At 41.4% G+C, this 15,267-nt stretch overlaps 1 protein-coding gene across 1 annotated transcript in view; it reads left to right on the forward strand.

Moving 5' to 3' along the window:
• Positions 1–15,267, forward strand: part of fras1 (Fraser extracellular matrix complex subunit 1) — a 239,182-nt gene that overhangs the window by 54,463 nt on the left and 169,452 nt on the right. The gene's annotated exons all lie outside the window — the stretch shown is intronic.

The following is a 15,267-nucleotide window of genomic DNA, read 5'->3' on the forward strand; positions in this document are numbered from 1 at the left end:
CTCTGGCTCCCCATCAATCAGTGTAGTGAGGGAATTGGATTTATTGGAAAATATGTCTGCTCTATTGTCCACATTAAAGGAACTGTCTTCTACCCTCATTATTTTTGTAGATGGACAGCTACGCAGTGAGCTAAACACACTTCCATTTCAGGTTGAAGACAGGAGCTGTCTTCCAATCAGAAGCAGCATAAACAAAAACCATAAACAAGGTTCAAGAAGTATTGTTACAGTTAATGAGGACAGTAAAGGTCCAGTTAGAACAGCATTTAGAATGGTTAATTTTCATGGCGATTTTAGTGGAGTTGAGGGGATTATAATCAATAATGTTTTATAACTAGATTTGAGAACAAAGACCGTGCCTTAAACACATCCCATCTCCTCACAATCCGGATAATAATCCAAGCGTACCAAGAGACTGCCTGGTTCCCTCCACCCCTTCCTGCCTCCAACCGAGGACACTGGTCCATCATCCATCCTTCAGCTACCCCAATTTCCCTCTCCTCATCCCTCCATCCCTCAACCCTCATCCCTTCATTCCGCTACCTTCCCTCCGGACCCTAATCCATCCCTCCTACATCATGTAAAGGTAATGGTCGAACAAAGGCAATTCAAAAGTTTATAAAAGATGCTTGTCAGTATTTGCTTGGCTGTGTACCTGTAGCAAGCTGTCAATGAGACTCGGAACTATCTGTCTTTAGAATAGCTTGAAGATTTTGAGTACACTAGGCCTACATAGTGTTGCTTTATTCCACCTCAGTGCATGCACACTGGCTCGCCTCTTCTTTCTGTTTCTCTTTCCTCTGTTTTCTCTCTGCCAGCAGCGTCATCCGCTTTCTAGCTTTTTAATTATGTTACCGATCAAAACCAATGTGCGAATGCGCCGAATGACATCGAAACAAGCAGGTGCACTTACCTAGTTTGTACAAAAAAGGGCATAAGTAGGCCTTCATAAAATTCAGAGAGGTCGCATCTAGGCCTGTCACGATAATCAATAAATCAATTAATCATACGATAAATTAAAATGAGCTTGATAATATTGCCGGCCTCGATAATTTCCATTTGCATGCTTGTTTGTTTTCCTCGTGTCTCTCACTAGAACCCTCTTGTCAGTCACTAGCCCCATTCACGCAGCCGTTTGCATGCGGGGATACTGCACCAATTCTCCGCATCCGCCTTTGTGTGAAAGTTTCAGATGCGGTGACGGGTGACATTTCGCTGCGCCTCCGGAGGTATCAGAGGTGAACCGAGCCGGCGGCACGGAGCGAGGGCGTGTCGATCTGATGGTGTTGGTGTCTGATAACTCTACAGATCCTTCACTCAACAAAATAAAAATAAATGTCCCACAAAGCAACGTTACAGGACCAAACAACAGGAACGTAGTAACTGGTCGTGTCTTTGGCAACTTATGTGAGGAAAAAATACCGCAGTTATTCGTGGAGAAGTGTCTGTCAGCCTGTCGGTCTGACCGACTCTTCGTCACATTTCTGCCCGAAAAACAGCGTCTGTCCCCGGCAAAAAACTTTAACTCACCAAGTGTCTGTCGCGCGACGGTCAGTTACTGTTGTCATGATGACGGTCAGCCCTCCCGACAAGACTCAGTGAACGTAACGTAACTTTGTCACTTTCCAGGATGTATGGTGGGTCAGGATCTCAATTACAACACATTATAACAGCATCCATATGATTATAAACAGACAGCTGGTACATGTTTAGATTAACAGGAGGACACCAGGGAAACACCTTGAAAAAAAACACATACGTCATCATCATCACGTGTACCGTCACGCCTCCGCATCACTACAGACAATGGTGCTAACATTGTTGCTGCAGTAAAGAACCGTGGCTGGCCATGGCTCAATTGCTTTGGCCACAGCCTCCATCTGTATTTATTTTGGATATTTAAAATGTCTTTTTCACATTCCAATGTTAAATATTCTTTAGAAATAAAGGTTTATTGATCTTTGAAAGGGTGTACTTGCATTATTATGCCATTATCATTATATTAGTTGAAAAATGGTCTCAAAGCGACAATATTATCGTTTATCGCAATAATTTCTAGGACAATTTATCGTCCAGCAAAATTTGTTATCATGACAGGCCTAGTCGCATCACAATCGGTGTGTTCACAGGAGGGATGTAAGACCACATTTGTATATCAAATGTATGCAAAATATTTTCATACACTTTCTCAATTGAACTTCTGGACAATTTAGAGCAACATATCCTAATGTTAAATCACTCACCATAATATAAGTTTTTATCCACGCCGCCTAACTAGCAGACAGTGCAGTCACAGACGACCTCAGACATGGTGGCTGGCTCGAATCACAACCTTTGGAGAGAGGATTGCAGAGAAACGGAGCAGATACACATTGAAACATTTAACCCAAGTTTTTCTCACAGGTATCCTGGATAACTTCATAATACTACAGGCTAACTGTGCTTTTCGACCAGTGTTTTTCAGTGTCATTCAGGGAAAGGCCTTTGCTCTGTTTTTCAAATGATGCAACATTTGATGTGGTGCAGTAACAACATTCAAAGCTGATTGGATGTTGAATCTTGCATTGTATTATCTATATAAGAAAAAAACAGGACTTTTACTAAAAGAATTCTGGCTCATCTTACAGATGATGTTGCATCCGTACATACAGTATAGATATATAGACACAGTGATACTCAATGTACAGTTACAGAAACATCAAAGGACGAGAGCCACAGAGTCGGCTTTATGTCTGAGTGCTTCATACTTTCATCTACAGTACGTGTGAGTTTACTGACCCACAAGGAGTGTTGGTGAGTGTGTGTGTGTGTGTGTGTGTGTGTGTATGTGTGTTTATTCTTCCTCCAACTCTACAGCGAGTGCATTTGCGCTGTGTGTTCGCCACCCTCAGCTTAACTCCGCTCTAATTGCCTTCCTCTGCTCTGCACACACACACACACACACACACACACAGACACACAGACACACAGACACACAGACACACACACACACACACACACACACACACACACACACACACACACACACACACACACACATACACTTATACCAAATGGCATATGTTATTTTTGTTGTGTAGCTCAGAGGGTAGAGCCTGGTGCTTAATTAGTTGATGGCACACACACACACACACACACACACACACACACACACACACACACACACACACACGCACACACACACACACACACACACATGCACACAAACACACAGCTGCTGCTTTTTTCATTCACGCAGTGGTACGCCTTGTTTCCTGTGTCAGGTTCCCTTTGGCCGGTAAAGCTGTGAGAGCTGCCCCTGTGGTAATCCATACATCCTCGTGTGTGTGTGTATGTGTGTGTGTGTGTGTGATGGGTGGCTGTTTCGTCTAGTCATTTTACACCCATAAAGAGTGATGTGCAAACTTCCTGCGCTCCTTTTACGAGCTTTCGATTTAGTTTTTATCGTCTGCTACCTCTTGAACTGGCTGCATCATATTTCTGGGAGCAGATATAACGACGTAGTTGCTGTGGATTTTTTCTTTATTATTATTGTACGCTGCTTGCTAAAGTACTGCTGCACGTTAACACCCTGAAAAGAAAGTCTTGCTATGTTTACAACCTGCCAGGAGATACCAGAAACAGACTTGAGTGTATGTAGCTGAGAGGCAGGATTATGTCTGAAAGAGCACAGAAAAGCACATTACACACACTGGTTCAGCCTGTTGAGTCCACTAAACGCAAGACCAGTGGTGAATAAAGCAGTGAACTGTGCATCCTCAGCTCATACTTCTCGTTATTTTATGTCAGGGTGATGTCAGATTACATCTAGAGGGCTGTCTGACATTATAAATTAGAGAGGAGTCGAAACCAGAGGGAAAATTTTAAACAGATGGAGACACAGTGGGGATATTTGACCTGCTTTTGTTGTGTTTTCGAAGGCATGTGATAGTGTTACAGTGTTTCAGATGCCACAGGTGATATGTTATCCATGTAACAGGCTGTCATAGTCTGTGTCTCTGTCCCTCCCTCCAGCCACATTCCCACGTCCTCAAAAAAGCTCTTTGGCTGCATCTAAATGTCCAGACTTCCCTGCTCTAGCAGACTTGCAGACTTTATGGGCGACTTCACAGGAAGTCTGCGAGTGCTGAGGGCTGTCCAAACCCACAGTTGATCCAGTCCACATGGGACCTCAAGCGTACCATCTGCAGACTTCCAGAGAGTCCGCTTGGGGTGTGAACATTAATAGTGATTAATACACGTAAATCGCTACAAATTGTAACAAAGAGAGCCTTTCATATCAGTTTTGACTTCGACCATCTCATCCTAACTTTCATTTTAGCCATTGCTGTTCTCAAATATGAAACATGCACAGTGGCTTTATTTAGAATGGCCCTGTCATGTGTGAGCAGCATCATTATTGAACCCCTTTTTTATATCAGAGACGTCTTTGTGAAAGCTTAAAAGCCCTGTCAGGTAGTTCAACCGAGCTCTCCCGTGAGCCAGATTTCATATCTAATGCAGTTTATGTTTGATTCTGACAAATGAAGCATGAAAATAATAAAGGCACACAAAGAGAATGAAACTGGTCTAACATTGAGCAAAACACAAAGTAAGTAGAAATCCTCTGATTTAGCATAGTGCTGCCTATGTTAAAAGTTAAATCATGGCTGGGAATGTGCAACATGACTCTGGTTAAAAGCTCCTATGAATGTAAGCTTGAGTGCCAGCCAGTCATCCTGCCAACAGGACATCCTCTGACCTTTCCCCTTTTCTCCTGTCTGATGGTTCTGAAGTTACAGGAGCAGTTTCGCGTAACATTATCCAGCTGGTATTTCTACACGCAGGATTGCAGTTGTGTTGCAGTGCGGCGCTCCAGCTCTGCTCACAGCTGGCCCAGATGAAAACCTGGTTACAGATTCATAAGCTCCCCACAAGAAATCAGAGGCCTCAAAATGGGTCAGAAATCACTTGTCATTAATGTTTAACTCGGGTTGCTTTTTCTACATTCCTCCGAGGCGGAAAACAGTGATTTAGAAACTTGCACAGCCTCAAATCTCTGGGTACACTGTAGCTGGGAGAGGGAGGGCGGCTATCTGCATCATCTAACATGACTTTCATTATGTCATGAGTGGAGAGCTGATGCATTATTGAAAACAGGGCTCATGTGCACATGGATGTGAGGGCAGAGTCAGACCTGCAGGTGAATCCCTGCAGCACAAGCCACCTTTAATGCATCTTCTTCTTCGTGTTCGGGTCTATAAGACGGATAAAAGAATAATAGGGTGACTTCAAAGGCTTGCTCACGAAGCTGTCTACATACATGAATTATTTACCTTTTGTTTTGTTAGCCTAAAAGCTGTTGTTCAGATCTCAGAGGGATAGACTTGTTGCTTGCCGAGATGTTCACTGTTTGGTGGTGAACATGTGAGCTGGTCGAACGGTGAAGTGTCTGCAGCACGAGAGCCTGGCGGCACGCTGTAGGCTGGCTGGAGCAAGAAAATGGGAACAAATTAGATCGATTTGTCACGCTGATTTGGAATTACGCAACGTGGCTCCGACATGAAATCTTTTTTGATTGAATGCAAATGAGTTTCGTCAGATGTGAGGAACCTGTTAACTGGATAATGAATGAGTCAGCTCCACCAAAAGTTGCACAATCAAAAGAAACAAGCTTATCAGATTGAATGCTGAGAGCATGCATTATGAATCACCTCAAGCCCGTAAGAGGAAAAACAATATGTGATTTACTTTCTGTGCTTTCTGTTCACCTGCATCTCTGTCACTGTAATTCTTTTTCTCTTCTCATTTTGGCTCCTCACACCCATTCCCCGTGAGATTTCTTTGACTCACAGAAAATGGTTTCTTGCATTTTTGTCCTTCTTATGTTGAACTTTTTAAACCAAACTACATCTGAAGTACAGCACAAACTGTCAGAGCAGCTCTAAAACTTTTGGCGAGACTTGGGGCATGGATTTTTCATTAGAGCTGGAAGAGGAAGTGAATTATTGAGCTAAACGCTTCTGTTTGTCTGCTCGTCGTCGCAGAGCTGCACAGGAAAAAAAAACGGCCATTATATTACACCTGTCCTTGTCAAAAAACCCCCATATGTCAGCCCCTCTCATGCTGTCTCTCTGACTATATTTATGATTTAATGTGAAATTACATCCTCCTGTGGTTTGTTTCTTCACATGTTTTTTCTGCTCGCTGTCTTGCAGGTTGAAAGATATTAACCAGCGAACTATGACTGTGCATATCTATTCTTGACCCATCCTAAATGGGTCAGCGACTGTTACTGCAGTCTGGAACAATCCAAGCAGAACGGCCCAAAGTTATTTTAGATGGCTCCTTCTGCAGCATGCCATCCCGTAAAAATGGCCTGATGGGACTCAATTCTCTGAATTCTCAGAGCTTCGAGCAGCAAATTATCTCTTTAAACATATTCATTTTATCTCGAAAAACAACATTTTCTTTATCATCACCCTCACCGTGGCTTCTCTGCTAATCTCTCTCCTTCTAGTGGACCCTGACTCTTTAGGACCATCTATTCGATGATCCATAACCCATTACATGCTTGATGCTGATATTTGGTCACGGGAGCGATAGCAGCTATGGCTCTGCAAGAGCAGACAGCTGGATTTATGGGCGCTGGGAGGCCGGCGATCAGCCAGTCATTTGTCATGTCTTACCAGCAGGTCCTCTAATTGGACCGGAGGCACGGGGGGAAAGTTGAATCAATGAGCTAAGTCACAACTTTAAAACTCTGCCTTTCCCCCAAGATAAATATGTGTGGCTATTAGCATAACAATCTAACCCTGTGGCAGAGCACACAGTCTCCTGCTTTAGATGCAGATTCCTCTGCTGCTAACTAGCTTGTGTTAGTGGTCAGATGATGGATGGCACACAGGACAGCCATGGAAATTCATGATTGGACCATTGAGGAGCAGGAGTCATGTCTGTACTCTTTGAGACCGCTTTGAATATTTGCCAAAGCTTCTGTTTAAATCAGGCGTTTTGGCAGAAACTGTGACAGTTTTAGGTGTCCTTCAGTCGGGCAGCACTATAACTTTGTTTTCACAGCTTGCCTCCCTGGAAATTAGCATATAATCACCAGGCCAGCATTGAAGAAAGTTGGGGAGTAAAGCAATTAAACGGCAGCAAATGAATACATTTGAATTCATTTCGGCAGGGAGTTATTCGGCAAAACGGGAGCAACACAGCTGTTGCCCTCTAAAATCGGAAATGTTAACACTCCCTGTGCTTGTACTGAAGATTCAGGGGAATGAGGAAGCAACTTGGGCACAGGCAGCGATAATGAGGAAGACTAGACGGGCTTGGGATTTTAATATACCTTCAAAAATAAAATAGGAAGTTGTGCAGCACTTCCTCTCTGTGAGCTACTCAAGTCCATTTTTTGTTAGCAAGAAAACATCAAACAAGAAACTTTCCTGTGGCATCCTTTGAACTGGTGCTTCTAACAAGTTTTTCTCATGTTCAATAGCCTGTTTTATTCTTTTAGTGCAGGTTAAGCAGAAAAGTTTCTCAGGTTCTGTTTTCAAACGGACAACTCCTGTAGCATCCTGGTGGTATCTCAACTGACATCTAAAATGAAACCTATGTACAGTATACAGCTTTCTTTGACTTTTTTATGAAGCAAAAAATAAGTTTTGCCAGTCAGAAGGAGGTGAGTTCCCCCTTACTGAAATCCTAACCTCTCCTGTTGGAACATTGCATTCTTGCTTCCTGCAACCCTGAATGTAGAAATTGGACTTTGGGACCTTTGGTTGTTGAAATCACAATGCAGAGGGTAGGAGCTTAAACTGTCCATACTGCGGATACTGTAAAATATCTGGAGACTTAATAGAAGTTACTCTCTTACAGAAGTCAGGCAGTTAAGCACCAAGGATCTCACTGGCGACTTTTACTATAGCACCTGTGATTTAAAAGAAACCTAAGTGAAGGTTCATCAAGTAGCTTTTTCCAGAGTTTGTTCAGTTGCCATTAAGATGGATCTGTTGACATGAGAGCTCATCCATAGCACTTTTAGCACATTGGTATTTGTGTTGGTTTAAAAGTCATACCTCAAATTTATTTTTGACCTTTGAAATAAAAATATGACAAAAGAAGGAATGAGTCAATGGCCCTCGAGTTGCCATTGACACCTGTCTCGAGATCATGATTGAATGTACAGTTACCATATATGTGACCAACGTGACCATCACTATTCATCTGGAGCATTGTCAGACATTAAACAAGTGCCCCTTAACTTAATTTGTGCAGATCTATCAGGCTGCACATGTCACTGTTAACACATTATTAAAAAGTTACTGTTTCTCATCTCAATTCGTTCAACATGTGGAGATAACATGTTTGTGAAGTTATCTTATGTTAATATAAGTTTTTTTTATTAGAGAAATAAGGTAATGTTAAACAGATTATTGTGATTTGGGGTCAATTCTCTCTTCTCTGCTCACTTAATTAACTGACAGCCATTAGCATGTATTGCCTTATTCAAACCCGACCCAGCTATACATCATTGTAAACAGAAGCACACAGAGACGTGTAGCACCTCAGTGCGGTCATGTTGATCAGCTGTAAATATAAAACTGTGTTGACAGAGCCAGGTTTCCCTCCAGGAGAAGCGTAAGTGTTTTTGCAGCCGTGTGAGGCGTCTCAGTCGGAGGCAGAGCTGTTTGGTCGCTGTAAGCCATCATGTCCCCAGATTGAATTTGCCTCAGTAATAGCTTTAGTTTCTATCAGCTCCTGGGCCAATTTTAGCCCAATTACGTTTTACTAGCCTGGCAGGCTGCCTTTCTTCAGCCTTCCACACACGTCTTGAATGGGAGAGTCAAACTAGTGTAACTGACAGCTCCACAAAACTGAGCCCTGTTAATGTTTGACTCAGCCTTTTGTTCTTGATTGGATTTTAATTGAATCTGCTACTTAAACCCAGTGTAGGGCGCAACCCTACCTCCCCTCCCTTTTTATTTATCCAGGGAGAATTGAGTTGAGGATGCAGGGGTTCTTTCAGCTTCATCCTGCTAGATTTTCATGCAGTAAGACACACTCCTCACTGGGAGCCTCCTACTGTGACCCCAAGCTTCTGATGTTGGCTGCTGAACAATTCAGTGGAGATTAAAGCTGCACTTTTTACATTACTTAACTTCCCAGTTAACTGATGAGAATATGATTAGATCACAGGTTCCCTGTGCTCCTTCTTGATGTTGACGAGTTGTGATGTAGAATGAAAGATGGTGATAGAAAAAAGTAATCAGTTGTTTTAGTAACTATTTTGACAATAATTAAGCTTGCTATTCACATTTGAAGACTATTTTCACTTTTTTTTATGATAAAACAGTTTAATGATAACATTTTGAAGAGCCTGACTGAGACTGATTTGCAGTTTTTGAGGCCTATGCCGATATTAGGGAGTATAAAATTCAGATATATATATATATATATATATATATATATATATATATATATATATATATATGCTGGTATACACATTTTTTGCAGTGATCCCTCAAATGTGGTTATCAAACGGCTGACAAAAATATGTCATGGAGACAATAAAAATTTAAAAATTTTGAGTACGTACAGTACATTATATGGCCTTGTGTCTTTGTTTTTTTTTTTCCAGAAGTTAAAGTTACCAGTTGCAATACTGTTATTGTTGATTGCTAAATATTTGCAAGTTCAGCCTGCTTAAATATATAACGATGTGCTGTTTCGACAAGATTATATCAATCATCAAAGATCTTCCTCATATTGTGCAGGCCTAATTGATAATGAAATCAATCATTAGTTGCATTTGTATCATGTACAATGTCTTACTGCTGTAAAAGCTTTATTTTTTAGCAAATGTTTTGTGTACATTGTGGTAGTCCTATATGGAAAACATGTACGGATTGTTTAATATGATTTTAGATACATTTTCTGGGATTTAATGAACAACGACGCTGTTTTTATTACATTTTTCCATCCACATAAATCAGTTTGTCAGTGATTCAAACTGAAAACCTACCAGCCAAAGGCCCACAGTACAAAACCAAACTTAGCTCTGTCCTATATTACATCCTCTACTAGGATGTACTCTGTGTGAAAGTTATGGATCTATTTTTTCTTTATGAAATTGGAGACGTGCAGCCGCATTGGCTGAGCTGCTTCAGTCCTAAATCAGATCTGAGGCAGATATCTTTCTCCAGAGGGGAATAAAATAAGCTCTCAACTCCTTAGACATTTAATCAACGAGTCCCAGGTATGGGTCCCTGTTGGGGACAATCTCATTGGGAGGAGGGGAGGGACTGTCACTACCACTCACGCTGCTGTCTGCTATATGGCTCCCCTGGCTCAGACTTGTCAGAGCAGGAGGGGGCAGGTCAGGTAATAGCTAGTCCAGGTTTCGTGGGAAATCTTTGCTCCCCTGCCTCAGCCACTTTAAGAGGTCCGTGTTTACAGTGAACCTGGGGTCAATCCCATTCTGCTCGTGGTCTATTCGAGAGGCAAACAGGACCTGGATTTGGAATTGACTGCAACCTCCCCACTCCCCCTGAGACCTCGGCTGAAATAGGCTCGCCCTCTGAGCTGTGGCGCTCAGTCCGGTCAGAGCTAAAGTCACCTATATTGTTAGCTGCTGTGCTAATTTTACACAGCTCTATTAAGAATGAATGGCAGCCAGAGAGCCATAGCAGGAAGCTTATTTCTGAGCGCATACCTGCATACACACAGACTTATTATTAACCCCAATGACCTCTTTATCCAATTTAGGTGGTTACACAACAAAGACAAACACACAATTTATTAATATCCTTTGACACTCCCACCACCTAAACACAAACACACACACACTGTATTCAAGGCAACACACACTTATTGCTTTAAGACATCTGTCTTATCCCTAGAAAAGATTTATTTGTTGTCAACCTGACAATTCATACAAAGAATAAAACTTTCCTTTATATAAAAAACATTCTTAGGTTGTACGATACATTTGAGTAGGACATCAGAGCAGTTTAGACATCTGTTTGCTGACAGATGCGAGACAGATGTTCAGAAAATTAATTATATTTCAGTTTCTGTTTTCTTATGCTGTGATAAAATATGGATGCCTCCATCTCCGACAATTCATACGCAAAACTTGATAGACAAATGGACACTTATCCTATAACCCTTTTACTTTCAACTGTAATTTAATTGCTTTTTCACTTGGTTGTACTTTCTTAAAAAAAGTTTGTTTAAAATCAGTCTTCCTGCTTTCACTTGAATAGATTTTTGATAAAGTTTCATACTCAATCACTTTTCTTTAGAAAAGGCTAACTGAGTAGCCTGGAGTTCTACTGTTATGGTCCAATAAGAAGGGTTTTCCATTTATAAATTTGCTTTGAACCTCTTTTCCCCTCGCAGGGCAATCTGTTAGAAAGCTATCTGATAAAGAAAAGATTGTTACCGCATTGGAGAGCATCGCCAACTTGTAGTGAGATTGGGTGGTGTGGCGAATCCTAACTGAAAGGTTTATGGTTATGATTTCATGCTGGCTTTGCCACAGTGACTGTATGGAAGATACTTCTGTACTTAAAGTTCAAAGAAGGCCAGGGGCAGGTATCCCTGGCCTTTTATTTAATGCAAACAGAGACTGAGAGGGATTGGTACAGTCAGCATGACAAACTGATCTCACTCTATCCTGTGAATTGTTCTTTGCAGTCAGAACACATTACCTGAGAGACACTTCCCCTTCCTGTAATAGCACAAATGCAACTCAGAGTGCTTGTCGCTGTGAATCTGGTTTTGCATTTCAGCTGGATTGCCTTTTCTTGTATTGAGACATCCTGTTTGTACTTTTAAGAACTGCAAGGAGAGAAAAGCAAAGTGAAGAAGTCACATTGTGTTAAAAATGTTTGCTGAAAACCCACAAATGTGCAGTCGAATACAATGCAAAATTTTCTGCTGCACTTTACTCCCAAATATGACAAATGTGGAGTTTTCCATGCTTTTGTTGGTCACGCTCAGCCAATGGATGGATGTGTTGAAACACAGCACATGTTGGTCTCCATCACCATGAGCTGTGACAGCTATCACAATGGCCTCCTGTCCTCGTGCTGGAAGGCCCTCTGGGCTTTGGCTTCACTCAAGTTGAAATATTTTCAACTCAAGCTGACGCGTCTTTATCTTGTCTACCTGGAGTGAATAACAGGGTTTAACATGTAAATTTTCATCCTCTGCACAACTTGTTTGTGGAGCAAGTAGTTTTGTTTGACAGAGTTAGTCCTTGTCGGGTACCGCACAAACTTGACTCACATCTCAAATGGTGTGTGCCTGTGTTAAATGGTTTCTATCACAGGGGACTAAAATCTACTTGGGAAAACTGCAGCACTCCATTGACACCCACAATCTCGTTACTTGTGAAGGTCGCTCCTCCTCCTCCTCCTCCTCCCTGAGCTGGAACATAAATGTGCGCTGAGATTGCCCACGACACGTTTGCCCTTACATAAATCTCATTTCACATCTGGACACAGCTGCGCAAAGATCCACGCCCACAAACTCTCGCAATTAAAAACACATAATAACACATAAACAGCTCAAACCACATTATAGGGAACATATTAACTGACATGCTCTCTGCAGGAGTGCAATTCCCCTCAGCTAGCTGCTTTCCCTAATTAAATTTTCATTCTGTGGCGTTCTCCTCTCTTTCTCTCTGTCTTTCAACATGACCTACCCCCAGATTTTACAGCACGCTTACTGCATGACCTTCTTGTGTACCTTAACTCAATTAAAGGATGCAGTTTACAAAATGCATAATTTTACCGCAAATCGAATAGTTAACAATATTATTGTACTCGAGGAGCTTCGATCCAGTGGGTCTAGAAACACAAGCAGTCAGACAGTCAGACAGTTTTGAAACAATCCTTCAGATTAGCTAAATTTCTTTAGAAGAGAAACATAAGGTGAGCTGTTTAATTATTACCCAAAGTGTCTGTGTTTGTCAGCTGCTTGTGTCCGACCTGCTTGATCTTCTGACTGCTCGTGTTTCAGAGAGAACATTGGTATCATAACCAACGGGAAATGTGTCAAAAATACAAAGATAAAACCAAAATTTTGATAAACTGAAGTGATCTTTTATGTAAGGATCAGTGGACTTGTAATTTAACACTCAGGTTAGATATAAGGCTTGTTTTTAGGCCTGTTGTCTGAAAGGGCTCCAACCTGTTGCCACCTGTTACACATGTAACAGGTTGTGATGAGTTTATGGCACTGCATGGTGGATTTGCTCAATGTTTATTATTCCAATTAACCAGATGTGCTACTGAAAATGCCATGATCTAGAGCTACATTCAACACGTTATTTGTGTAAGACCTCCACGCACATCACAATGGTTGTTGAGAGTAAAACGTTAACCTCAGATGTGTTTAAAATAATAATAACTTGTTATTAACCAAGGAAGACTGATTTTACTTAAACTTTCCGTTTTAAACTAAACTACTTCTACAATGTGTATTTTCTTTTTTGTTATAAAATTCATGAAACAAATTATAGTTTATTGGCACTGGTTCTTAAGTCTTGAAGGCTGAATGTGAGGCTGATGTGATTTTTTATCCTTTCCTTCTGTTCTTGTGTAAAAGAAGTTAACAAGGTCTAAGCCCGCACCAACAGACGCTCCTCTCTGCTCCTGAAACGCCTCGTCAGTAGTTCCACCTTTAATTCCGACTTTGTGACATCACACTACCTCAGATAATCGCACATTTGCATAATTTGTGCCTAGTGGCTAGTTGTGGACGCAAATATTGATTGAGCACAGCTGCTCTGTTGTTGTTGTTAGCGGTGTTGGGTCAGGCATGCATGAGCTGACCAATTAGAGGTGACTGGGTATTTAGGATGGGGGGCCTTAAAGAGACACGAGTGTTTCAGACAGAGAGGGGCAGTATGAGAAAACTGATGTGTTAAAGCATGTAAACCTTTTTTAATAGTAACCCAGAATAAAATTATGAACCTGAATATGAGCATGATGGTATATCTCCAAGTTATTTTGATGGCATTACTTTCTGTTTGTGGACAAATGAGACCTGATGAAAAGGTATAGTCTTGATGATAGTTGGAGGTATGGGGTGTTAATGTTCTCTGTGCTTGTGGCTTTTTCTGTTGTTGATACAACCGCTGGTAGTCTTCAATGTTAGTAAATATTTATATTTAAGGAGGATTTTTTATTGCAGTGCACCAAATAAAAATGTACATAGGCTGGACACTCCTTTGCTACCATTGTCATTTGTACACATTAGTACTGGGGCTTTCCTGGTTAAATTCGATTCCAGTTTTCATTTGTACGTGCAAGAAAAGCAAGTTGAGCCACAGGGTGCACAGCCAGGACACCTGAAGATAGATCCATCCACACTGTAATGCCTGCTACTTTGTACTCTCATGTCAGGATATATGAGACTATGAGGGGTCTGCTTGTTACCTAAGGCCAAAGTTTCCTGTCCATTAAGATGTCTGCTGTGGCTACTGTCTCAAATGGAGTCACCCCCCACCACAAAGTGTCCACTCCATAAGCACAGCAGCCCGTGGATATTCCCGTCATGAGTGGGTTATTAATCATCCGGCTAAATCGGATTTATGGACTGTAAGATGATATATCTGAGCATATGCAGGCACAGGAATATTGATTTAGTTTTGGCTTTAAGCTAGCCATAAGACATTGTCAGCTCGGTGTTATGAGCTATTGACAAATAGCAGGCATGCTAAAGGCTGCAGCCAACTGGCAGAAGTGATCTCGAGCCTTTCTGCCATTTTTTTTGCCTATCTCATTGTGTAGTTGGCCATGGTGCTCAAGGCTTTTAATCAACACTGAAGCAGTTTCACTCCACCTGCTGCAGAGATCCTTCAGTGTTTTACAGCCTTAAGTATAGAGGATGATAAGAGTTCAACGTCTGTAATGGTTTTCCTTTTGGGGTGCTCACATTTTGTAAACTTGAGCAGTAAAACCTTACACAGCTATCATGGACCTCATTAACCTGCTGCAATGCATGGAAACAGTTCTGGGTCTCCTGAATATGACACAAACTTAGATAAATCCATTGTTTTTTAAATTCAGTTTTGAATTGAATTTAAAAAAGTATTTAATTTATATATCTATGATTCATGATTACTGCATACTGTCATATAGTCTGGCATCTAATCTGTGGCAACAATGTCAGCAGAACATTTTTTTAGTTTCAACGTTTCCTAAAAAGTACAAAAGCTGCAGTCTTTCAGTCAGGTAAAGCACAGACTGTTTTTATCAGTCACATTAA

The sequence above is a fragment of the Pagrus major genome, chromosome 5, assembly GCF_040436345.1.
Source record: "Pagrus major chromosome 5, Pma_NU_1.0".
Lineage (NCBI taxonomy): Eukaryota > Metazoa > Chordata > Actinopteri > Spariformes > Sparidae > Pagrus > Pagrus major.